Genomic DNA, 26,798 nt, shown 5'->3' with positions numbered 1-26,798 from the left:
TGAGGGAATGAAGCTTTTGGAGGATATTAATGGATTTATTAAAAAAAAAATACTGTTGATGACACCTCATCTGTCCCTGACAATTCTTCGGAGTCATCCTCTCTCATTGCCACTCTAGAGCCTTTCCAGCCCCCAAAGGACTATCCTCCTCTGACCCAGCGTTCAACTGGGAATGGGAGAAGGTCATGTTGAATTGGTTTGGTTCTGGGGTTCGGCCCAGAAGATAATGTGCCTGAGACCTTCTCAAAGTATCTAGTACTGAAACCCTTTGCTGGTGATTCAGTGCTGGATATAGACATATTTAACTTTACCAAGCCATTGTTTCTGCCTGTGGCTGTGAACCAGTGATCTCGACCCTGAGGGATGGTAGCCTACTTACTGAGGTGTCCTCCCCAGCAGAAAGCTCACGTCTCCAGAATCTAACTTCTGTGTCTGGTAACAGCATGTCCTGCATACCCCATGCCACCTTCAACCAGAATAAGGGGGTTATTTACTCTCGGGACCTCCTCCTATACCCAGAGGCCCGATTATTGGAGGAACTTCACTCCTCTGGCGTTGTAAGTGTTCACTGGGTACAGAAGAAAATTGATGGTGTTCTGACCCTAACTCTGACGCTGTTCTTGACCTTGGATAGATTAACACTGCCTGCTTCTGTGAAACTTGCATGGGTTTCCCTTCCTGTGAAGCCCTATATTCCGAACCTGAAGAGATGTTTCCACTGTCAGGGGTATGGTCAGGTTAGCCATGCTTGTCACCGTGCACAGGCTGGTCTTCCTGGTGTCTGTGTTTCCTGTGGTGGACCAAGCCACTCCAGCGACTGTACAGAACCCCTTAAATATTATCACTGTGGAGGTCCTCATGCTGTCTCTTCTAGTCACCGTCCAGGATACCACCTTGAAAAGGAGATTTTATCCATTCGTACACATGAGAGGGTTTCATTTCCTGAAACAAAAAGGAGAGCCCAGACATTCATCTTCCAGCCCAGGGTTACTTATGCTTCAATCCTTTCTGAAATGCCAGTGCCTCACCCTGTATCTCAGAGGCAGCATCGACCCATTCCAGTCCCCACTCCTTCAACTCATGATATGCAGAATGCTGTCCCCATGGTTAGTAATGTTTGTAAGAATGATGGTTGCTCAACTGCTACTCCGACTGTTTCCACCCCCAATTCGGTGGATGACGGCTTGCACACTTCTGTGGTTGTGGCAGATGTCCACGTTGAACGGGCTCCTTCTCCTGCCTCAGCCAGTAAGCCCAAGGCTCCAACTGTACCTGACAAATGTCACCATTCTTCATCAGAGTCCTCTCATCATGAAGACCAGCCACCTAAGGTCTCTGTTATTGACCCTTCTGTTGACACCTCTCCTGTTCCCTCTGTCCAGCAGCCTGAGGGATCTAGCCAGGTGACAGCTGAAGTTGACGGTGCAGCCCCAGTCCGGTCTCCACCTGGGAAGGTTGTTGGACAGTTCGTTGGTGCTTCAGATCCAAAGCAGAGGATGTCCTCCTCAAATGATTCGAGTCCTGTGGACTCTACTTCTACTTCTAGGGCCTCTGCTGGAGGCACTGGGCATCCTACACCTCCAAAGGCAGCCCCCAAACCATATTCCGAACACACTGGTATGCCCACTCCAAGAAGGAGTGTTGTAAAACTTACTTCCTCGTCTTCTTGTTTGCCCACAGATGTTCGACAGAGGGTGCAGGCTTCTGGTGCTTCACAGGCTTCTACAAAGGACCTTCATAAGCATCAATCAAACCCCGCTCGTTTGTCAGGTGTACAGTCCCGCACTGAATCATGATTCCTCCATTATGGGTTCTATCATCCAGTGGAATTGTTGGAGTTTACATGCAAACTATGAGGAACTATGTCATCTTGTTTCTCAATTTACTCCTCTGTGCATGTGCATCCAGGAGACCATGGTAGGCGATGCTGTTCCTTCCGGTCCTTCTGGCTACCATTTCTTTTATTCTGATCCTGTGCCGGGCCAAGGTCATTATGGAGGTGCTGTTATCTTCCTTCGCCAGGATATTCCGTACACTCATCTGGACATCTCTACTTCCCTGCAGGCTGTCACTGTCCAAATGTTTTTACGTCGGCATTATATAGTTTGCAGTCTTTATCTACCTCCCAGTGCTACTGTTGAAAGGGCGGATCTGGAACGCCTTATTCATGGCCTTCCTTCTCTCTTTCTGTTACTGGGAGATATGAATGGTCATCATCCACTATGAGAAAACAGTGAGGCCAACCCTCAGAGTGTTATGCTGGTCTCTTTAGTGGAAGATGAGGAGTTAGGCATTTTAAACTCCAATATAATGACATATTTCCGTAGCCAGACAGGAGCTTTTACTGCCATTGATTTGTCCTTATGTTCAGCTGATGCTCTTTTAGATTTTAACTGGGAATGTTCCCAGACATGTGTGGCAGCGACAATTTTCCGTTATTTTTAACTGCTCGTGCAGGTGGACCTCAGCCACATCTTCCTCTCTTGCTTCTGGATAAGGCAGATTGACCACGTTTCAGGGAATTAAGTTCCATTTCCCTTTCTGTCAACGAGTTTGGCAGTCTTACTGAGGCAGTGTCATATTTCAATACCGTGTTGCACTCATCAGCCCTGTTATCTATTCCAAAAATGAAGGGTCAGTTTCCTAAACATCCGGTTCCCTGGTGGAACTCACAGTGCAGTTCCGCAGTGATAGCCAAATGAGTCGCCTTCTCTCGACCTCGTTGTCACCGTGGGGATCCTCAGAATTTGGTGGCATATCAGAGGGCACGAGCTCACATGATATACCTCATATAATAGAAAGGAAGTTGCAGTTGGCTCTCAATAGAATTTCTGACTGGGCAGAATCTCGCAGTTTCTATTTTTCTTCAACAGAAATAGTGGCTATGCATTTTTGTCATCTTCGAGGGGCTCACCCAGACCCGGACTTGTATCTATATGGTAGGAGAATATCCTGTGTGGAAGAGATGCGGTTTCTGGGTCTTCTGTTTGATAGATGACTAACCTGGGTTCCTCATATTCGTTCTGTTACGGTGGATTGTCTTAAAGCTTTGAGTCTTTTGAGGGTTTTAGCTCATACCTCTTTGGGTGCTGACCGCCAGACCCTGCTCCTCTTGCATAGGTCTCTTAATTCTTCCTAAACTTGAATATGGATGTGAGGTCTACTCCACTGCAACAGATGCCAGTCTCCGATTGTTAAATTTTTTGCATCATGCTGGTGTACGTCTGGCAACCGAGGCATTCAGATCATCCCTGATTTCAAATTTTTTAGTGGATGCTGGTGTACTCCCCTTGGATTTGTGACATCAGTTGCTAATGATGTGTTGGTATCATCATCACCACATTCCAGACTCAATTTCTTATGCCATCGTCTCCCAGGATTCCCAGACTTCTGTTTATGACATCCGTTCTAATTTCCCAAAACCATTTGGTTACAGGGTCCAGTCTGTTATGTTAGCCCTCTCTGTCCCGAGACTGGCAATTTGTCCACATCGGATCCCAAGGGTGGGTTTTTGGCTATTCCCTCGTGTGACATTTTGTAGCTCTGTTGTTGAAAACAAGGACTCGCTTCCCTCTCAGGGTCCCTCTCTCTCTTTTTAGAACATGCCTCCATTCATGAGGGTTCTGTCCCTGTCTATATTGATGGGTCCAAGACCGATATTGGAGTAGGATTTGGTGTTGTCTTCCCTTCCTTTAGTAGGGGTGGTAGCCTTCCTGGCATTACTTCAGTGTATATAGCGGAACTGATTGCAATTTCATATGCTCTTAAAATCATTTTTACTCTCCCCCAATCAGTTTTTGTGATTTTTAGTAACTTGCATAGTGCTTTGTCTGCACTGGAGTCTTTTAACCCCTATGGCACGGGCTTGTTTTGGCTCGACTTGCATGTCCCGCGGGGTTAATTGCGCTCCAACAGACTCTCTAAAAATATTTGCCAAAAATCAGTTATTAGACCTCCAATATTAAAATTAAATATGCTTATGGAACATACCTTCAACTTTCTCCTGAGATGTTTCTTGAGCCTTCGTCGAGTAACGTAGGACTTGTGGAGACCTCTGAAGTTGGGTAATGAAGTCTCCACTTTACACTTCCCAACAACCCGTAATATGATTACCACAGCCTGATATTATCACTAGAAACACTATTCTATGATTTTCAAATAGTTTGGAATCCATACTCCAAAGAAAAAAAGACTGTGAAAGCAATGAAAATTACGAGCGCATATGACCTTCCCACTTGTGCTCGTTCGCTGCTGATGTTCTGTCATTTATTATTTATAAAAACAGTCACACTTTATATTTCTATTACTGTATAACACTTATATATATCTGCAGTCTTTATCCATAAGTTTCCTTCAGTAATAGTTTATTGTTACTGTAGGTATTCAATTTTTCTTTCAGTTAAATAGGTAGTATTCACTTTCTCGTCCTGTATACTAGTGTTGACAGCAAATCTGTCACTTTCACTTCCACTTTCATAACTTATAGTATTCATACATGCTAGAGTGAAACTTTCACTTTCATTACTCCTAGTATATATACTCGTATTCTTATAATATCCCCATTTACATTTCTATTTACATTCTCTATTTTATTTATGTTATTTACATTTCTATTTTATTTACACTGTGTTATGCACTGTCACTTGCAGTAACTTACAAAACTATTTTCCATTGTTCACTTATATTTACATTCATTGCTTTCACTTGCTGTTTACACATTATTTACACATTTTTTACATTTCCACTTGCACTGTTTTAGTCACCAGAAAGATCGTAGTCACTCTCCATCATTTTCATTGATAAATTAGCCAGTTCACGTTCCACAGCAGTCACTTAGCCATTTACCCCTTTCCACACAAGGTTTTGGTAGGGGTAGAGGTCACAGGGCCCTTTGCATGGGGCTAAAAAGCTGCGGAACTGGACAGGCGCAAATCCGACGTGGTTTCACCTTGAAAGATGACAGTAAACTGAATACTGTGGTGGCCTAGGGGGAGTGCAATGCTGCCAATGTCAGCGTGGTGACAGCTGCTAATATATACGCTATGAAATGATTGGCAGGAAATCTAGACAATACATAATAAATTCGGTAGTTCCAGGTGAATGTAAATATCACTTAGGCTTCTCCCTTCCTTTCTTATATATATTTTTATTACGAGAATAGATTATACGCCAAATTTCAAGGGGAAATAAACATTGAAAATTAGCGAACGAGTGCACGTGAGGTGTTGTCAGGTGATAATTAGCCAATTCCAGGTGTATGGCACTATCACCTACCTTATTTCTTTTTTGTATATATTATTTGGTATAACAATAGGGCATAGGGCTTATTTCAATGGATGAAATCGGGGAAGATTTACTTAGCGCAGCACGGCTGGGCAGGCGAGAGGAGAGGGTAATGGAGGGGAGGTAGGGAGGGGAGTCAAGAACTGGAAGAAATGGCTAAATTGTCAACAATGGATGGGAGTACAGTTGAGATTAGGAGGGCTGACTAGTGTTGGACATTGGCAGTACTGATAGATGATACAAGCCACCACTTGAAAGCCTGGGCGAATTCAAATTGACACAGAATCACAAAAGTGATGCCTCACGGTATGATCTATTGCTCCCAAGCGTCACGAAAGTGACGCCCTGCGGTTAAGGGTTTAATGCATCTCATACCCCCTGGGAGTAGGTTTTTTTTTTTTTCAAGAATACTCTCTAAGTATCCCTGCTTGTTGTAAAAGGCAACTAAAAGGGTTGGCGGAGGGTTATTGCCCCTCCCCGGAAAACAACTAAATAAAAAAACAAACAATAAGCCTCGGACAAGGACTGACCAAACGATGACGATCAAGGACCAGACAAAGGACATGGTAATTGAAACTTGGAATGTAAGAGGAGTGAATGATGAGGTGAAAGAGAGAGAGATTGTCCAGGTGCTTGAGGGTGCGAAAGTGAATGTATGTGGAATAACTGAAACAAAATGGAGAGGAGAAAGTGTGAGAGAATGGGAGTATGGATGGGGTATATGTGCAGGAGTAGGTGTGAATGAGAGGGCAAAGGAAGGAGTATGTATAGTTGTGAGTAAAAGATGGAAGAAGAGCATAAAACAGTATGGATCAGTTGGGTCAAGGATTGTGTGGGTAAAGATGAAAGTTGGAATACAAATGTGGGCGATTGTGTGTGAGTATGCACCAACGCATGATCGTGCTAGAAGAGTGAGAGAAGAGTTCTGGACAAATGTAGAAATGTGCATGGAAAAGTTTGGAAGGAATGAGAGAGTGTTTTTGATTGGTGATATGAATGGTAAAGTTGGGAATGTGAAGGTGGATGGAATAGTTGGTGAGTGGGGTGTGCCTGCTGAGATAGATGAGAATGGGAGTGCGTTAGTGGACATTTGTGCTGGGAGGGGGTTGGTGATAGCCAATACCCTCTTCAGGCATAAAATGATCCACAGGTATACATGGCGAGTGATGAGAAGGGTGGGTGGTGAACTGAATGAAAGGCAGGCAATGATTGATTATGTGTGTTTGGATGAAAGGATGCGAAGATGTGTAAAGGATGCAAGAGTGTATAGAGGTTGGGGGAGTGGACTTTCTGACCACTACTTGGTGGTGGCCAGAATTATAATTCAAGTAAGATAGAGGAATAGAAGAAGGGAAAGACGAGAGGAAGGAGTAGTTGCAAGGAGAGTGGAAAGGTTACAAGAGGATGAGAAAAAGGCAGAGTATAAGAGAGAAGTGGAGGAACGATTGGGCAAATATGAGTTGGAGCAGATGGTGGACTTGGAAGGTGTGTGTAGCATATTTACAGAAGAAATATGTGCAGCATGTGATGTGGTGTGTGGGAGGAAGAGAAGACGGAGGGGGGTGCAAGGAACAGCGTGGTGGACTGAAGAAGTGAAACAGGCTGTGGCACAAAAGAAGAAAGCATACACTGAATGGATGAGAAATAGGGGCGTGGAAGAAGTTGAGAGGCGGAAGAGAGAGTTATATGTAGAAAGAAAGAGAGAGGTGAAAAGATTAGTAAGAGAGAGTAAGAAGAGAGTGGATGAGGAATCTGGAAGGAATTTGAGGTAAAGTGGAGGGACTGTAAGAAAATGTTCTGGTGAGAGGTGAAAAGAGTAAGACAGGGTGGAAGTGAAGTTAGCAGGGGAGTGAAAGATAAAAATGGTAGATTACTAGTGGAGAAGGGAGAAAAAGTGAGCAGATGGAGAGAACACTTTAAGGAATTTTTGAACGTAGAAGATGGAAGGAATGCGAGTATAAGTGGCTGGGGAATGGCTGGGAGGAGGAGGGAGGTGAGAAGACGTGAAGAAATCAGTAGGATAGAAGTTGTGGAAGCAATGAAGAAAGTTAAATCGGGGAAAGCCCCAGGAATTGATGGAGTGTGTGGTGAAATGCTGAAGCATGGGGGAAAGATAGTAGTAGAATGGATGTGGAAGATGTGCAGATTGGCCTGGGAGGAAGGTAGAGTCCCGGAGGATTGGAAGTCAGGCATAATTATTCCCTTGTACAAAGGAAAAGGGGAAAAAGAAGTGTGTGGTAATCATAGGGGCATTTGTCTTCTTAGTATAATAGGAAAAGTGTATGGTAGGATACTTATTGACAGAGTTAGAGAAAGAACAGACAAATTAGTTGGAGAAGAACAGGGAGGCTTTAGGAAGGGAAGAGGTTGTGTAGATCAGATAATCATTCTTAGATCTTTAGTGGAAAAGTTTCTAGAGAAGGGAAAGAAGTTGTATGCGGCTTTCATGGATTTGGAGAAAGAATATGACAGGGTGGATAGACAAGGATTGTGGAAAGTGTTCAGAATATATGGAGTAGATGGGAAGTTGTTGAATGCTGTGAAGAGTATGTTCGATGGTGCTAAGGCTGCAGTGCGTGTGGATGGTGAACTAAGTGAATTTTTCTCTTTGAAAAAGCTAGCAATACACCTCTTTGGTCCCTTATTCTGGCTAGGCAGGTGGCCTGGTTGGGCCCGACTAGATCAATTGGCTGGTCATGCGTTGGCTAGGGTCAAGTGAGCACTTGGGGGCCTGGTGGCTCCTATCGTCCTGGAGTCACCCTTGCCCAGGTCCCCTGGTGGTTACCCTTGTATACTCTCCTGCTACCTCTGGGGTCGCCAGTGGTATTGTCCTTGCCATAAGACCTCCCCTTGTTGAGCTCCATTGTGGGTGGAGGGGTGAGGGAATGAAGCTTTTGGAGGATATTAATGGATTTATTAAAAAAAAAATACTGTTGATGACACCTCATCTGTCCCTGACAATTCTTCGGAGTCATCCTCTCTCATTGCCACTCTAGAGCCTTTCCAGCCCCCAAAGGACTATCCTCCTTTGACCCAGCGTTCAACTGGGAATGGGAGAAGGTCATGTTGAATTGGTTTGGTTCTGGGGTTCGGCCCAGAAGATAATGTGCCTGAGACCTTCTCAAAGTATCTAGTACTGAAACCCTTTGCTGGTGATTCAGTGCTGGATATAGACATATTTAACTTTACCAAGCCATTGTTTCTGCCTGTGGCTGTGAACCAGTGATCTCGACCCTGAGGGATGGTAGCCTACTTACTGAGGTGTCCTCCCCAGCAGAAAGCTCACGTCTCCAGAATCTGCCTTCTGTGTCTGGTAACAGTATGTCCTGCATACCCCATGCCACCTTCAACCAGAATAAGGGGGTTATTTACTCTCGGGACCTCCTCCTATACCCAGAGGCCCGATTATTGGAGGAACTTCACTCCTCTGGCGTTGTAAGTGTTCACTGGGTACAGAAGAAAATTGATGGTGTTCTGACCCTAACTCTGACGCTGTTCTTGACCTTGGATAGATTAACATTGCCTGCTTCTGTGAAACTTGCATGGCTTTCCCTTCCTGTGAAGCCCTATATTCCGAACCTGAAGAGATGTTTCCACTGTCAGGGGTATGGTCATGTTAGCCATGCTTGTCACCGTGCACAGGCTGGTCTTCCTGGTGTCTGTGTTTCCTGTGGTGGACCAAGCCACTCCAGCGACTGTACAGAACCCCTTTAATATTATCACTGTGGAGGTCCTCATGCTGTCTCTTCTAGTCACCGTCCAGGATACCACCTTGAAAAGGAGATTTTATCCATTCGTACACATGAGAGGGTTTCATTTCCTGAAACAAAAAGGAGAGCCCAGACATTCATCTTCCAGCCCAGGGTTACTTATGCTTCAATCCTTTCTGAAATGCCAGTGCCTCACCCTGTATCTCAGAGGCAGCATCGACCCATTCCAGTCCCCACTCCTTCAACTCATGATATGCAGAATGCTGTCCCCATGGTTAGTAATGTTTGTAAGAATGATGGTTGCTCAACTGCTACTCCGACTGTTTCCACCCCCAATTCGGTGGATGACGGCTTGCACACTTCTGTGGTTGTGGCAGATGTCCACGTTGAACGGGCTCCTTCTCCTGCCTCAGCCAGTAAGCCCAAGGCTCCAACTGTACCTGACAAATGTCACCATTCTTCATCAGAGTCCTCTCATCATGAAGACCAGCCACCTAAGGTCTCTGTTATTGACCCTTCTGTTGACACCTCTCCTGTTCCCTCTGTCCAGCAGCCTGAGGGATCTAGCCAGGTGACAGCTGAAGTTGACGGTGCAGCCCCAGTCCGGTCTCCACCTGGGAAGGTTGTTGGACAGTTCGTTGGTGCTTCAGATCCAAAGCAGAGGATGTCCTCCTCAAATGATTCGAGTCCTGTGGACTCTACTTCTACTTCTAGGGCCTCTGCTGGAGGCACTGGGCATCCTACACCTCCAAAGGCAGCCCCCAAACCATATTCCGAACACACTGGTATGCCCACTCCAAGAAGGAGTGTTGTAAAACTTACTTCCTCGTCTTCTTGTTTGCCCACAGATGTTCGACAGAGGGTGCAGGCTTCTGGTGCTTCACAGGCTTCTACAAAGGACCTTCATAAGCATCAATCAAACCCGCTCGTTTGTCAGGTGTACAGTCCCGCACTGAATCATGATTCCTCCATTATGGGTTCTATCATCCAGTGGAATTGTTGGAGTTTACATGCAAACTATGAGGAACTATGTCATCTTGTTTCTCAATTTACTCCTCTGTGCATGTGCATCCAGGAGACCATGGTAGGCGATGCTGTTCCTTCCGGTCCTTCTGGCTACCATTTCTTGTATTCTGATCCTGTGCCGGGCCAAGGTCATTATGGAGGTGCTGTTATCTTCCTTCGCCAGGATATTCCGTACACTCATCTGGACATCTCTACTTCCCTGCAGGCTGTCACTGTCCAAATGTTTTTACGTCGGCATTATATAGTTTGCAGTCTTTATCTACCTCCCAGTGCTACTGTTCAAAGGGCGGATCTGGAACGCCTTATTCATGGCCTTCCTTCTCTCTTTCTGTTACTGGGAGATATGAATGGTCACCATCCACTATGAGAAAACAGTGAGGCCAACCCTCAGAGTGTTATGCTGGTCTCTTTAGTGGAAGATGAGGAGTTAGGCATTTTAAACTCCAATATAATGACATATTTCCGTAGCCAGACAGGAGCTTTTACTGCCATTGATTTGTCCTTATGTTCAGCTGATGCTCTTTTAGATTTTAACTGGGAATGTTCCCAGACATGTGTGGCAGCGACAATTTTCCGTTATTTTTAACTGCTCGTGCAGGTGGACCTCAGCCACATCTTCCTCTCTTGCTTCTGGATAAGGCAGATTGACCACGTTTCAGGGAATTAAGTTCCATTTCCCTTTCTGTCAACGAGTTTGGCAGTCTTACTGAGGCAGTGTCATATTTCAATACCGTGTTGCACTCATCAGCCCTGTTATCTATTCCAAAAATGAAGGGTCAGTTTCCTAAACATCCGGTTCCCTGGTGGAACTCACAGTGCAGTTCCGCAGTGATAGCCAAATGAGTCGCCTTCTCTCGACCTCGTTGTCACCGTGGGGATCCTCAGAATTTGGTGGCATATCAGAGGGCACGAGCTCACATGATATACCTCATATAATAGAAAGGAAGTTGCAGTTGGCTCTCAATAGAATTTCTGACTGGGCAGAATCTCGCAGTTTCTATTTTTCTTCAACAGAAATAGTGGCTATGCATTTTTGTCATCTTCGAGGGGCTCACCCAGACCCGGACTTGTATCTATATGGTAGGAGAATATCCTGTGTGGAAGAGATGCGGTTTCTGGGTCTTCTGTTTGATAGATGACTAACCTGGGTTCCTCATATTCGTTCTGTTACGGTGGATTGTCTTAAAGCTTTGAGTCTTTTGAGGGTTTTAGCTCATACCTCTTTGGGTGCTGACCGCCAGACCCTGCTCCTCTTGCATAGGTCTCTTAATTCTTCCTAAACTTGAATATGGATGTGAGGTCTACTCCACTGCAACAGATGCCAGTCTCCGATTGTTAAATTTTTTGCATCATGCTGGTGTACGTCTGGCAACCGAGGCATTCAGATCATCCCTGATTTCAAATTTTTTAGTGGATGCTGGTGTACTCCCCTTGGATTTGTGACATCAGTTGCTAATGATGTGTTGGTATCATCATCACCACATTCCAGACTCAATTTCTTATGCCATCGTCTCCCAGGATTCCCAGACTTCTGTTTATGACATCCGTTCTAATTTCCCAAAACCATTTGGTTACAGGGTCCAGTCTGTTATGTTAGCCCTCTCTGTCCCGAGACTGGCAATTTGTCCACATCGGATCCCAAGGGTGGGTTTTTGGCTATTCCCTCGTGTGACATTTTGTAGCTCTGTTGTTGAAAACAAGGACTCGCTTCCCTCTCAGGGTCCCTCTCTCTCTTTTTAGAACATGCCTCCATTCATGAGGGTTCTGTCCCTGTCTATATTGATGGGTCCAAGACCGATACTGGAGTAGGATTTGGTGTTGTCTTCCCTTCCTTTAGTAGGGGTGGTAGCCTTCCTGGCATTACTTCAGTGTATATAGCGGAACTGATTGCAATTTTATATGCTCTTAAAATCATTTTTACTCTCCCCCAATCAGTTTTTGTGATTTTTAGTAACTTGCATAGTGCTTTGTCTGCACTGGAGTCTTTTAACCCCTATGGCACGGGCTTGTTTTGGCTCGACTTGCATGTCCCGCGGGGTTAATTGCGCTCCAACAGACTCTCTAAAAATATTTGCCAAAAATCAGTTATTAGACCTCCAATATTAAAATTAAATATGCTTATGGAACATACCTTCAACTTTCTCCTGGGATGTTTCTTGAGCCTTCGCCGAGTAACGTAGGACTTGTGGAGACCTCTGAAGTTGGGTAATGAAGTCTCCATTTTACACTTCCCAACAACCCGTAATATGATTACCACAGCCTGATATTATCACTAGAAACACTATTCTATGATTTTCAAATAGTTTGGAATCCATACTCCAAAGAAAAAAGGACTGTGAAAGCAATGAAAATTACGAGCGCATATGACCTTCCCACTTGTGCTCGTTCGCTGCCGATGTTCTGTCATTTATTATTTATAAAAACAGTCACACTTTATATTTCTATTACTGTATAACACTTATATATATCTGCAGTCTTTATCCATAAGTTTCCTTCAGTCATAGTTTATTGTTACTGTAGGTATTCAATTTTTCTTTCAGTTAAATAGGTAGTATTCACTTTCTCGTCCTGTATACTAGTGTTGACAGCAAATCTGTCACTTTCACTTCCACTTTCATAACTTATAGTATTCATACATGCTAGAGTGAAACTTTCACTTTCATTACTCCTAGTATATATACTCGTATTCTTATAATATACCCATTTACATTTAAATTTACATTCTCTATTTTATTTATGTTATTTACATTTCTATTTTATTTACACTGTGTTATGCACTGTCACTTGCAGTAACTTACAAAACTATTTTCCATTGTTCACTTATATTTACATTCATTGCTTTCACTTGCTGTTTACACATTATTTACACATTTTTTACATTTCCACTTGCACTGTTTTAGTCACCAGAAAGATCGTAGTCACTCTCCATCATTTTCATTGATAAATTAGCCAGTTCACGTTCCACAGCAGTCACTTAGCCATTTACCCCTTTCCACACAAGGTTTTGGTAGGGGTAGAGGTCACAGGGCCCTTTGCATGGGGCTAAAAAGCTGCGGAACTGGACAGGCGCAAATCCGACGTGGTTTCACCTTGAAAGATGACAGTAAACTGAATACTGTGGTGGCCTAGGGGGAGTGCAATGCTGCCAATGTCAGCGTGGTGACAGCTGCTAATATATACGCTATGAAATGATTGGCAGGAAATCTAGACAATACATAATAAATTCGGTAGTTCCAGGTGAATGTAAATATCACTTAGGTTTCTCCCTTCCTTTCTTATATATATTTTTATTACGAGAATAGATTATACGGCAAATTTCAAGGGGAAATAAACATTGAAAATTAGCGAACGAGTGCACGTGAGGTGTTGTCAGGTGATAATTAGCCAATTCCAGGTGTATGGCACTATCACCTACCTTATTTCTTTTTTGTATATATTATTTGGTATAACAATAGGGCATAGGGCTTATTTCAATGGATGAAATCGGGGAAGATTTACTTAGCGCAGCACGGCTGGGCAGGCGAGAGGAGAGGGTAATGGAGGGGAGGTAGGGAGGGGAGTCAAGAACTGGAAGAAATGGCTAAATTGTCAACAATGGATGGGAGTACAGTTGAGATTAGGAGTGCTGACTAGTGTTGGACATTGGCAGTACTGATAGATGATACAAGCCACCACTTGAAAGCCTGGGCGAATTCAAATTGACACAGAATCACAAAAGTGATGCCTCACGGTATGATCTATTGCTCCCAAGCGTCACGAAAGTGACGCCCTGCGGTTAAGGGTTTAATGCATCTCATACCCCCTGGGAGTAGGTTTTTTTTTTTTTCAAGAATACTCTCTAAGTATCCCTGCTTGTTGTAAAAGGCAACTAAAAGGGTTGGCGGAGGGTTATTGCCCCTCCCCGGAAAACAACTAAATAAAAAAACAAACAATAAGCCTCGGACAAAGACTGACCAAACGATGACGATCAAGGACCAGACAAAGGACATGGTAATTGAAACTTGGAATGTAAGAGGAGTGAATGATGAGGTGAAAGAGAGAGAGATTGTCCAGGTGCTTGAGGGTGCGAAAGTGAATGTATGTGGAATAACTGAAACAAAATGGAGAGGAGAAAGTGTGAGAGATTGGGAGTATGGATGGGGTATATGTGCAGGAGTAGGTGTGAATGAGAGGGCAAAGGAAGGAGTATGTATAGTTGTGAGTAAAAGATGGAAGAAGAGCATAAAACAGTATGGATCAGTTGGGTCAAGGATTGTGTGGGTAAAGATGAAAGTTGGAATACAAATGTGGGCGATTGTGTGTGAGTATGCACCAACGCATGATCGTGCTAGAAGAGTGAGAGAAGAGTTCTGGACAAATGTAGAAATGTGCATGGAAAAGTTTGGAAGGAATGAGAGAGTGTTTTTGATTGGTGATATGAATGGTAAAGTTGGGAATGTGAAGGTGGATGGAATAGTTGGTGAGTGGGGTGTGCCTGCTGAGATAGATGAGAATGGGAGTGCGTTAGTGGACATTTGTGCTGGGAGGGGGTTGGTGATAGCCAATACCCTCTTCAGGCATAAAATGATCCACAGGTATACATGGCGAGTGATGAGAAGGGTGGGTGGTGAACTGAATGAAAGGCAGGCAATGATTGATTATGTGTGTTTGGATGAAAGGATGCGAAGATGTGTAAAGGATGCAAGAGTGTATAGAGGTTGGGGGAGTGGACTTTCTGACCACTACTTGGTGGTGGCCAGAATATTAATTCAAGTAAGATAGAGGAATAGAAGAAGGGAAAGACGAGAGGAAGGAGTAGTTGCAAGGAGAGTGGAAAGGTTACAAGAGGATGAGAAAAAGGCAGAGTATAAGAGAGAAGTGGAGGAACGATTGGGCAAATATGAGTTGGAGCAGATGGTGGACTTGGAAGGTGTGTGTAGCATATTTACAGAAGAAATATGTGCAGCATGTGATGTGGTGTGTGGGAGGAAGAGAAGACGGAGGGGGGTGCAAGGAACAGCGTGGTGGACTGAAGAAGTGAAACAGGCTGTGGCACAAAAGAAGAAAGCATACACTGAATGGATGAGAAATAGGGGCGTGGAAGAAGTTGAGAGGCGGAAGAGAGAGTTATATGTAGAAAGAAAGAGAGAGGTGAAAAGATTAGTAAGAGAGAGTAAGAAGAGAGTGGATGAGGAATCTGGAAGGAATTTGAGGTAAAGTGGAGGGACTGTAAGAAAATGTTCTGGTGAGAGGTGAAAAGAGTAAGACAGGGTGGAAGTGAAGTTAGCAGGGGAGTGAAAGATAAAAATGGTAGATTACTAGTGGAGAAGGGAGAAAAAGTGAGCAGATGAAGAGAACACTTTAAGGAATTTTTGAACGTAGAAGATGGAAGGAATGCGAGTATAAGTGGCTGGGGAATGGCTGGGAGGAGGAGGGAGGTGAGAAGACGTGAAGAAATCAGTAGGATAGAAGTTGTGGAAGCAATGAAGAAAGTTAAATCGGGGAAAGCCCCAGGAATTGATGGAGTGTGTGGTGAAATGCTGAAGCATGGGGGAAAGATAGTAGTAGAATGGATGTGGAAGATGTGCAGATTGGCCTGGGAGGAAGGTAGAGTCCCGGAGGATTGGAAGTCAGGCATAATTATTCCCTTGTACAAAGGAAAAGGGGAAAAAGAAGTGTGTGGTAATCATAGGGGCATTTGTCTTCTTAGTATAATAGGAAAAGTGTATGGTAGGATACTTATTGACAGAGTTAGAGAAAGAACAGACAAATTAGTTGGAGAAGAACAGGGAGGCTTTAGGAAGGGAAGAGGTTGTGTAGATCAGATAATCATTCTTAGATCTTTAGTGGAAAAGTTTCTAGAGAAGGGAAAGAAGTTGTATGCGGCTTTCATGGATTTGGAGAAAGAATATGACAGGGTGGATAGACAAGGATTGTGGAAAGTGTTCAGAATATATGGAGTAGATGGGAAGTTGTTGAATGCTGTGAAGAGTATGTTCGATGGTGCTAAGGCTGCAGTGCGTGTGGATGGTGAACTAAGTGAATTTTTCTCTTTGAAAAAGCTAGCAATACACCTCTTTGGTCCCTTATTCTGGCTAGGCAGGTGGCCTGGTTGGGCCCGACTAGATCAATTGGCTGGTCATGCGTTGGCTAGGGTCAAGTGAGCACTTGGGGGCCTGGTGGCTCCTATCGTCCTGGAATCACCTTTGCCCAGGTCCCCTGGTGGTTACCTTTGTATATTCTCCTGCTACCTCTGGGGTCTCCAGTGGTATTGTCCTTGCCATAAGACCTCCCCTTGTTGAGCTCCATTGTGGGTGGAGGGGTGAGGGAATGAAGCTTTTGGAGGATATTAATGGATTTATTAAAAAAAAAATACTGTTGATGACACCTCATCTGTCCCTGACAATTCTTCGGAGTCATCCTCTCTCATTGCCACTCTAGAGCCTTTCCAGCCCCCAAAGGACTATCCTCCTCTGACCCAGCGTTCAACTGGGAATGGGAGAAGGTCATGTCGAATTGGTTTGGTTCTGGGGTTCGGCCCAGAAGATAATGTGCCTGAGACCTTCTCAAAGTATCTAGTACTGAAACCCTCTGCTGGTGATTCAGTGCTGGATATAGATATATTTAACTTTACCAAGCCATTGTTTCTGCCTGTGGCTGTGAACCAGTGATCTCGACCCTGAGGGATGGTAGCCTACTTACTGAGGTGTCCTCCCCAGCAGAAAGCTCACGTCTCCAGAATCTGCCTTCTGTGTCTGGTAACAGTATGTCCTGCATACCCCATGCCACCTTCAACCAGAATAAGGGGGTTATTTACTCTCGGGACCTCCTCCTATACCCAGAGGCCCGATTATTGGAGGAACTTCACTCCTCTGGCGTTGTAAGTGTTCACTGGGTACAGAAGAAAATTGATGGTGTTCTGACCCTAACTCTGACGCTGTTCATGACCTTGGATAGATTAACATTGCCTGCTTCTGTGAAACTTGCATGGCTTTCCCTTCCTGTGAAGCCCTATATTCCGAACCTTAAGAGATGTTTCCACTGTCAGGGGTATGGTCATGTTAGCCATGCTTGTCGCCGTGCACAGGCTGGTCTTCCTGGTGTCTGTGTTTCCTGTGGTGGACCAAGCCACTCCAGCGACTGTACAGAACCCCTTAAATATTATCACTGTGGAGGTCCTCATGCTGTCTCTTCTAGTCACCGTCCAGGATACCACCTTGAAAAGGAGATTTTATCCATTCGTACACATGAGAGGGTTTCATTTCCTGAAACAAAAAGGAGAGCCCAGACATTCATCTTCCAGCCCAGGGTTACTTATGCTTCAATCCTTTCTGATAATGCCAGTGCCTCACCCTGTATCTCAGAGGCAGCATCGACCCATTCCAGTCCCCACTCCTTCAACTCATGATATGCAGAATGCTGTCCCCATGGTTAGTAATGTTTGTAAGAATGATGGTTGCTCAACTGCTACTCCGACTGTTTCCACCCCCAATTCGGTGGATGACGGCTTGCACACTTCTGTGGTTGTGACAGATGTCCACGTTGAACGGGCTCCTTCTCCTGCCTCAGCCAGTAAGCCCAAGGCTCCAACTGTACCTGACAAATGTCACCATTCTTCATCAGAGTCCTCTCATCATGAAGACCAGCCACCTAAGGTCTCTGTTATTGACCCTTCTGTTGACACCTCTCCTGTTCCCTCTGTCCAGCAGCCTGAGGGATCTAGCCAGGTGACAGCTGAAGTTGACGGTGCAGCCCCAGTCCGGTCTCCACCTGGGAAGGTTGTTGGACAGTTCGTTGGTGCTTCAGATCCAAAGCAGAGGATGTCCTCCTCAAATGATTCGAGTCCTGTGGACTCTACTTCTACTTCTAGGGCCTCTGCTGGAGGCACTGGGCATCCTACACCTCCAAAGGCAGCCCCCAAACCATATTCCGAACACACTGGTATGCCCACTCCAAGAAGGAGTGTTGTAAAACTTACTTCCTCGTCTTCTTGTTTGCCCACAGATGTTCGACAGAGGGTGCAGGCTTCTGGTGCTTCACAGGCTTCTACAAAGGACCTTCATAAGCATCAATCAAACCCCGCTCGTTTGTCAGGTGTACAGTCCCGCACTGAATCATGATTCCTCCATTATGGGTTCTATCATCCAGTGGAATTGTTGGAGTTTCCATGCAAACTATGAGGAACTATGTCATCTTGTTTCTCAATTTACTCCTCTGTGCATGTGCATCCAGGAGACCATGGTAGGTGATGCTGTTCCTTCCGGTCCTTCTGGCTACCATGTCTTTTATTCTGATCCTGTGCCGGGCCAAGGTCATTATGGAGGTGCTGTTATCTTCCTTCGCCAGGATATTCCGTACACTCATCTGGACATCTCTACTTCCCTGCAGGCTGTCACTGTCCAAATGTTTTTACGTCGGCATTATATAGTTTGCAGTCTTTATCTACCTCCCAGTGCTACTGTTGAAAGGGCGGATCTGGAACGCCATATTCATGGCCTTCCTTCTCTCTTTCTGTTACTGGGAGATATGAATGGTCACCATCCACTATGAGAAAACAGTGAGGCCAACCCTCAGAGTGTTATGCTGGTCTCTTTAGTGGAAGATGAGGAGTTAGGCATTTTAAACTCCAATATAATGACATATTTCCGTAGCCAGACAGGAGCTTTTACTGCCATTGATTTTTCCTTATGTTCAGCTGATGCTCTTTTAGATTTTAACTGGGAATGTTCCCAGACATGTGTGGCAGCGACCATTTTCCGTTATTTTTAACTGCTCGTGCAGGTGGACCTCAGCCACATCTTCCTCTCTTGCTTCTGGATAAGGCAGACTGACCACGTTTCAGGGAATTAAGTTCCATTTCCCTTTCTGTCAACGAGTTTGGCAGTCTTACTGAGGCAGTGTCATATTTCAATACCGTGTTGCACTCATCAGCCCTGTTATCTATTCCAAAAATGAAGGGTCAGTTTCCTAAACATCCGGTTCCCTGGTGGAACTCACAGTGCAGTTCCACAGTGATAGCCAAATGAGTCGCCTTCTCTCGACCTCGTTGTCACCGTGGGGATCCTCAGAATTTGGTGGCATATCAGAGGGCACGAGCTCACATGATATACCTCATATAATAGAAAGGAAGTTGCAGTTGGCTCTCAATAGAATTTCTGACTGGGCAGAATCTCGCAGTTTCTATTTTTCTTCAACAGAAATAGTGGCTATGCATTTTTGTCATCTTCGAGGGGCTCACCCAGACCCAGACTTGTATCTATATGGTAGGAGAATATCCTGTGTGGAAGAGATGCGGTTTCTGAGTCTTCTGTTTGATAGATGACTAACCTGGGTTCCTCATATTCGTTCTGTTACGGTGGATTGTCTTAAAGCTTTGAGTCTTTTGAGGGTTTTAGCTCATACCTCTTTGGGTGCTGACCGCCAGACCCTGCTCCTCTTGCATAGGTCTCTTAATTCTTCCTAAACTTGAATATGGATGTGAGGTCTACTCCACTGCAACAGATGCCAGTCTCCGATTGTTAAATTTTTTGCATCATGCTGGTGTACGTCTGGCAACCGAGGCATTCAGATCATCCCTGATTTCAAATTTTTTAGTGGATGCTGGTGTACTCCCCTTGGATTTGTGACATCAGTTGCTAATGATGTGTTGGTATCATCATCACCACATTCCAGACTCAATTTCTTATGCCATCGTCTCCCAGGATTCCCAGACTTCTGTTTATGACATCCGTTCTAATTTCCCAAAACCATTTGGTTACAGGGTCCAGTCTGTTATGTTAGCCCTCTCTGTCCCGAGACTGGCAATTTGTCCACATCGGATCCCAAGGGTGGGTTTTTGGCTATTCCCTTGTGTGACATTTTGTAGCTCTGTTGTTGAAAACAAGGACTCGCTTCCCTCTCAGGGTCCCTCTCTCTCTTTTTAGAACATGCCTCCATTCATGAGGGTTCTGTCCCTGTCTATATTGATGGGTCCAAGACCGATACTGGAGTAGGATTTGGTGTTGTCTTCCCTTCCTTTAGTAGGGGTGGTAGCCTTCCTGGCATTACTTCAGTGTACATAGCGGAACTGATTGCAATTTTATATGCTCTTAAAATCATTTTTACTCTCCCCCAATCAGTTTTTGTGATTTTTAGTAACTTGCATAGTGCTTTGTCTGCACTGGAGTCTTTTAACCCCTATGGCACGGGCTTGTTTTGGCTCGACTTGCATGTCCCGTGGGGTTAATTGCGCTCCAACAGACTCTCTAAAAATATTTGCCAAAAATCAGTTATTAGACCTCCAATATCAAAATTAAATATGCTTATGGAACATACCTTCAGCTTTCTCCTGGGATGTTTCTTGAGCCTTCGTCGAGTAACGTAGGACTTGTGGAGACCTCTGAAGTTGGGTAATGAAGTCTCCACTTCACACTTCCCAACAACCCGTAATATGATTACCACAGCCTGATATTATCACTAGAAACACTATTCTATGATTTTCAAATAGTTTGGAATCCATACTCCAAAGAAAAAAAAGACTGTGAAAGCAATGAAAATTACGAGCGCATATGACCTTCCCACTTGTGCTCATTCGCTGCTGATGTTCTGTCATTTATTATTTATAAAAACAGTCACACTTTATATTTCTATTACTGTATAACACTTATATATATCTGCAGTCTTTATCCATAAGTTTCCTTCAGTAATAGTTTATTGATACTGTAGGTATTCAATTTTTCTTCCAGTTAAATAGGTAGTATTCACTTTCTCGTCCTGTATACTAGTGTTGACAGCAAATCTGTCACTTTCACTTCCACTTTCATAACTTATAGTATTCATACATGCTAGAGTGAAATTTTCACTTTCATTACTCCTAGTATATATACTCGTATTCTTATAATATACCCATTTACATTTCTATTTACATTCTCTATTTTATTTATGTTATTTACATTTCTATTTTATTTACACTGTGTTATGCACTGTCACTTGCAGTAACTTACAAAACTATTTTCCATTGTTCACTTATATTTACATTCATTGCTTTCACTTGCTGTTTACACATTATTTACACATTTTTTACATTTCCACTTGCACTGTTTTAGTCACCAGAAAGATCGTAGTCACTCTCCATCATTTTCATTGATAAATTAGCCAGTTCACGTTCCACAGCAGTCACTTAGCCATTTACCCCTTTCCACACAAGGTTTTGGTAGGGGTAGAGGTCACAGGGCCCTTTGCATGGGGCTAAAAAGCTGCGGAACTGGACAGGCGCAAATCCGACGTGGTTTCACCTTGAAAGATGACAGTAAACTGAATACTGTGGTGGCCTAGGGGGAGTGCAATGCTGCCAATGTCAGCGTGGTGACAGCTGCTAATATATACGCTATGAAATGATTGGCAGGAAATCTAGACAATACATAACAAATTCGGTAGTTCCAGGTGAATGTAAATATCACTTAGGCTTCTCCCTTCCTTTCTTATATATATTTTTATTACGAGAATAGATTATACAGCAAATTTCAAGGGGAAATAAACATTGAAAATTAGCGAACGAGTGCACGTGAGGTGTTGTCAGGTGATAATTAGCCAATTCCAGGTGTATGGCACTATCACCTACCTTATTTCTTTTTTGTATATATTATTTGGTATAACAATAGGGCATAGGGCTTATTTCAATGGATGAAATCGGGGAAGATTTACTTAGCGCAGCACGGCTGGGCAGGCGAGAGGAGAGGGTAATGGAGGGGAGGTAGGGAGGGGAGTCAAGAACTGGAAGAAATGGCTAAATTGTCAACAATGGATGGGAGTACAGTTGAGATTAGGAGTGCTGACTAGTGTTGGACATTGGCAGTACTGATAGATGATACAAGCCACCACTTGAAAGCCTGGGCGAATTCAAATTGACACAGAATCACAAAAGTGATGCCTCGCGGTATGATCTATTGCTCCCAAGCGTCACGAAAGTGACGCCCTGCGGTTAAGGGTTTAATGCATCTCATACCCCCTGGGAGTAGGTTTTTTTTTTTTTCAAGAATACTCTCTAAGTATCCCTGCTTGTTGTAAAAGGCAACTAAAAGGGTTGGCGGAGGGTTATTGCCCCTCCCCGGAAAACAACTAAATAAAAAAACAAACAATAAGCCTCGGACAAGGACTGACCAAACGATGACGACCAAGGACCAGACAAAGGACATGGTAATTGAAACTTGGAATGTAAGAGGAGTGAATGATGAGGTGAAAGAGAGAGAGATTGTCCAGGTGCTTGAGGGTGCGAAAGTGGATGTATGTGGAATAACTGAAACAAAATGGAGAGGAGAAAGTGTGAGAGAATGGGAGTATGGATGGGGTATATGTGCAGGAGTAGGTGAGAATGTGAGGGCAAAGGAAGGAGTATGTATAGTTGTGAGTAAAAGATGGAAGAAGAGCATAAAACAGTATGGATCAGTTGGGTCAAGGATTGTGTGGGTAAAGATGAAAGTTGGAATACAAATGTGGGCGATTGTGTGTGAGTATGCACCAACGCATGATCGTGCTAGAAGAGTGAGAGAAGAGTTCTGGACAAATGTAGAAATGTGCATGGAAAAGTTTGGAAGGAATGAGAGAGTGTTTTTGATTGGTGATATGAATGGTAAAGTTGGGAATGTGAAGGTGGATGGAATAGTTGGTGAGTGGGGTGTGCCTGCTGAGATAGATGAGAATGGGAGTGCGTTAGTGGACATTTGTGCTGGGAGGGGGTTGGTGATAGCCAATACCCTCTTCAGGCATAAAATGATCCACAGGTATACATGGCGAGTGATGAGAAGGGTGGGTGGTGAACTGAATGAAAGGCAGGCAATGATTGATTATGTGTGTTTGGATGAAAGGATGCGAAGATGTGTAAAGGATGCAAGAGTGTATAGAGGTTGGGGGAGTGGACTTTCTGACCACTACTTGGTGGTGGCCAGAATTATAATTCAAGTAAGATAGAGGAATAGAAGAAGGGAAAGACGAGAGGAAGGAGTAGTTGCAAGGAGAGTGGAAAGGTTACAAGAGGATGAGAAAAAGGCAGAGTATAAGAGAGAAGTGGAGGAACGATTGGGCAAATATGAGTTGGAGCAGATGGTGGACTTGGAAGGTGTGTGTAGCATATTTACAGAAGAAATATGTGCAGCATGTGATGTGGTGTGTGGGAGGAAGAGAAGACGGAGGGGGGTGCAAGGAACAGCGTGGTGGACTGAAGAGGTGAAACAGGCTGTGGCACAAAAGAATAAAGCATACACTGAATGGATGAGAAATACGGGCGTTGAAGAAGTTGAGAGGCGGAAGAGAGAGTTATATGTAGAAAGAAAGAGAGAGGTGAAAAGATTAGTAAGAGAGAGTAAGAAGAGAGTGGATGAGGAATCTGGAAGGAATTTGAGGTAAAGTGGAGGGACTGTAAGAAAATGTTCTGGTGAGAGGTGAAAAGAGTAAGACAGGGTGGAAGTGAAGTTAGCAGGGGAGTGAAAGATAAAAATGGTAGATTACTAGTGAAGAAGGGAGAAAAAGTGAGCAGATGGAGAGAACACTTTAAGGAATTTTAGAACGTAGAAGATGGAAGGAATGCGAGTATAAGTGGCTGGGGAATGGCTGGGAGGAGGAGGGAGGTGAGAAGACGTGAAGAAATCAGTAGGATAGAAGTTGTGGAAGCAATGAAGAAAGTTAAATCGGGGAAAGCCCCAGGAATTGATGGAGTGTGTGGTAAAATGCTGAAGCATGGGGGAAAGATAGTAGTAGAATGGATGTGGAAGATGTGCAGATTGGCCTGGGAGGAAGGTAGAGTCCCGGAGGATGCATAATTATTCCCTTGTACAAAGGAAAAGGGGAAAAAGAAGTGTGTGGTAATCATAGGGGCATTTGTCTTCTTAGTATAATAGGAAAAGTGTATGGTAGGATACTTATTGACAGAGTTAGAGAAAGAACAGACAAATTAGTTGGAGAAGAACAGGGAGGCTTTAGGAAGGGAAGAGGTTGTGTAGATCAGATAATCATTCTTAGATCTTTAGTGGAAAAGTTTCTAGAGAAGGGAAAGAAGTTGTATGCGGCTTTCATGGATTTGGAGAAAGAATATGACAGGGTGGATAGACAAGGATTGTGGAAAGTGTTCAGAATATATGGAGTAGATGGGAAGTTGTTGAATGCTGTGAAGAGTATGTTCGATGGTGCTAAGGCTGCAGTGCGTGTGGATGGTGAACTAAGTGAATTTTTCTCTTTGAAAGTTGGTTTGAAACAGGGATGTCTCATGTCTCCATGGTTGTTCAATCTGTATTTGGATGGGGTAATAAAAGAGGTACTAGGTAGGGTGGTGGATGTTGGAGTGGCCCTGGTGAGAGAGGATAGTGTTTGGAAACTCCCTGTACTGTTGTTTGCAGATGATACTGTGTTGTTGAGTGAAGACGATGGGGAGCTGCAAGGCTTGGTGGATGAGTTTGAGAGAGTGTGTAAGAAACGGAATCTAAAGGTGAATGTATGGAAGAGTAAAGTGATGGTCTTTGAGAGAGGTGAAGTCAGTGAATGTACAGCGAGGTTGGATGGTGAGGAATTGGAAAATGTGAGTAAGTTTAAGTACTTGGGTAGTGTGATGAGTAAGGATGGAGGTTTGGAGGATGAAGTGCTTGAAAGGGTACAACAGGGAAGAAAGGTTGCTGGTTCTTTGAAAGCAGTGATAAAAAACAGAGAAATGAGCATGGAAGTGAAAAAGTTACTACATGACAGTATTGTGATACCAACTCTAACGTACGGAAGTGAATCTTGGACGTTGTTGGAAGGACCCAAGTCAAGAGTGAGAGCAGTGGAAATGAGTTATTTAAGAGGAGCCTGTGGAGTCACATGGAGAGACAGGCTGACGAATGAGGATATAAAGGAGCTTTGTGTTGTTGATGTGGATGTGATAGGAAGCGTTATGAGGAACACACTGAGGTGGTTTGGCCATGTGGAGAAGATGGAGGGTGAAAGACTGACGAAGAGAGTGTATGTGAGTGAGGTGGAGGGGGGAAGAGGGAGGGGGAGGCCGAGGATGAGATGGAAGGATGGGGTGGAGAGGTATATGAGAGAGGGGGGTGTGAGTTGGGAGCAGGGCAGTGAAATGGCGGGGGACAGGGAGACTTGGAGGCGATTTGTTTGTGGCCACCCCAAACGGGATTGAGGCGTCTGGGAATAGATAGATAGATAGATTTTTCTTCTTGGCCGTCGTGGCCGTCATGTGAATTTCTGTTGGGTTCCCGCACATGCTGGAGTGGTGGGCATTGAGAGGGCAGATACTTTAGCTAAAGGTGCATCTTCTCAACAGCCCCCAACCGACTACCCACTTCCTGTTTCCAATGTAACACCTTACTTGTGGTAGGCAGTTCGTACATGTTGACAGAGACACTGGGATGTTGTTTCTTATAATAAACTAAAAGAAATCTTTCAGAGAGGGTTCTTCCCTCCATGTCTCGGCGTTGGAGGTGGCTCTTGCTAGGTTTTGCATTGGGCACTCTCGGCATACACATGGGTTCCTCATGAGTGGTGAGACTCAACTGTACTGTGATGACTCCCTTGTTCCCCTTACTGTCTGCCACTTGCTGGTCGAGTGTCTGAGCCCGGGGGACCTGCCTCAGAGATTACTCCGTAGGCATAAGAGGGCAGATGGTGCCTTCTGTTTGTCCTCGATGCTCGGTTAAGCCTCTAGTGATTTTACTGATATTTTTAGTTTTCTTCAGGAGGTTGGCCTCCTTCCACTTTTATAAGTAATTGATATTTTATATATTAGTCTTTTAATAATTTCAGTGTTTTATTCCTACTAACAGATATTAACTTTATTTTGAATATGCACTTTTATTTTTTTCCTGTGTCTTTTTCTTTGTTGTCCGGCAGCATATGACCCTGGCAGTTGTGCCGCCATATTTTAATTATTTTCAATCAATCAATCAGTCAAGGACAAATCAATGGCAGTAAAAGTCTCGGTCCAGCTATGGAAATAAGTCATATTATTGGAGTTTACAATGCCCAACTCCTCATCTTCCACTAAAGAGGCCAGCATAACACCCCGACGGTTGATTTCACTGTTACCCCATAGTGGCTGGTGACCATTCGTATATCCTAATAACAGAAAGGGAGAAGGAAGGCCATGAATGAGGCGTCACCCCCCACCTCCGTTACAGAAAGGCTTGGCGAATGAGTTTGAAAGGGTATATAAAGCAAAATTTAAAGGTGAATGTAAGGGAGAGTTAAGTTGTGGTCTTCTAAAGAAATGAAGTCACTGAACGCACAGCTTTTTATGCAAGGAAGAAAGAACCAAAGGCCAGAAGGCCGCAAGACTGTTCCCTCCAAGCAAAAACAAAAACAAGGTAACAGGGAGTCGATTCCAAGATCATTTTATATCGAGATGCTTGGACACACCGCATTTGAATGATGGGCAATGGGAAATACAGAAAGAGGGAGTCAATTCTTGAGTTGATCTGTTGCATACATGAAGGACTGGGAGTAATGGTTAGGTTTTGCATCAGAGAGTTGGATAGAAAATGGATGAGTGCTTGCTGCTAGATGGGTGCTATGCGCCCTCCGTGATGATGGAGGGATGCAACAAGAAAGTTCAGAGGAGCAATGACCATTGAAGTAACAGTAGAAAAGAGACAAAGATGCAGCAGTGCAACGAAAAGGCAAAGGTTGAAAGGAGCCAGTAAGAGGAGGAGAGTTTATGAAACGAAAAACCTTTGACTCCACCTTGTTGAGAAGAGCTATGTGTGGGGAGCCTCCCCACACGTTAGAGTTGTACTCTGCACAGGAGTGAATAAAACTTGTGTAGAAAGTCAACAACTGTGCAGG

Source organism: Coenobita brevimanus, chromosome 46 (genome assembly GCF_032717465.1).
Source record: "Coenobita brevimanus isolate Jiangsu-jjx chromosome 46, ASM3271746v2, whole genome shotgun sequence".
NCBI classification, from domain to species: domain Eukaryota; kingdom Metazoa; phylum Arthropoda; class Malacostraca; order Decapoda; family Coenobitidae; genus Coenobita; species Coenobita brevimanus.
The sequence above is the reverse complement of the archived record's forward strand: the minus strand, read 5'-3'. Positions refer to the sequence as shown.